The sequence below is a fragment of the Haliotis rufescens genome, unplaced genomic scaffold (genome assembly GCF_023055435.1).
Source record: "Haliotis rufescens isolate VD_foot unplaced genomic scaffold, xgHalRufe1.0.p SCAF_12, whole genome shotgun sequence".
NCBI lineage: Eukaryota > Metazoa > Mollusca > Gastropoda > Lepetellida > Haliotidae > Haliotis > Haliotis rufescens.
The window spans coordinates 7,295,624-7,296,436 of NW_025963802.1; positions in this window are offsets into that span (position 1 = coordinate 7,295,624).

Below are 813 nucleotides of genomic sequence, written 5' to 3' on the forward strand. Positions count from 1 at the left end.
ATCCATATGATAGGCAAGTCTAGACAAGCGGACAGTCAAAGGACGCAAGTCTTTTACAGGGACGACTTGTTCTTATCATATATATAATCTAGGAATTAGGATTGAAACTACTAATTATTTCCGTATAGACTCGTGCAAGTCGAGCTGTAACTCGGGGCTCGCCTGCACAAATAAATGTCTGAGCCGGGATATTTTCACAGGAACGTTCGTGTGTGATAAATACATGAAGCTACAGGTTAACCCGGTGTAGGCCTGGCCCGAAGACGACTGGTGCCGGTCCACCTATATCCCGCTCTATATGGGAGCTGTGGCCTTGGCCGATACAGATATACACATTTCCCTTGGAACTGTCTGCCTTGGGACCGAGTTACCGGTGACGCTAACGCCGATTCTTACATTCCTTAACTGTTTATTATACTTTAATGAACCAATGCTGTCTTCTCTGTCTGGGCGCTTCATAACGGATTAACCGCCTCCGTTGTCTGGTGGTAGAGCGTCCGCCCGGAGAGCGGAAGGTCCGGGGTTCGATCCCCGGCCGCGTCATACCAAAAGACGTTAAAAGATGGTACTTGTTGTTACCCTGTATGGTGCTCGGCATTAAGGTGCTTAAACAAGGACTGGTCGGCTCGGAGTCAGTATGTTGTGTCTGAGTGGGGTATTCATGTTAAACTGCGGCATGGTATCCCAGTGAGCTAGCACTATGAATCGGCATCAGTCCAGACTAGTACACAAAAACACACACACGTACATGCACGTCGCTATATAAGTGCAATAATCTTGGATGCGACGTTAAACCCAATTTCACCTCACCTC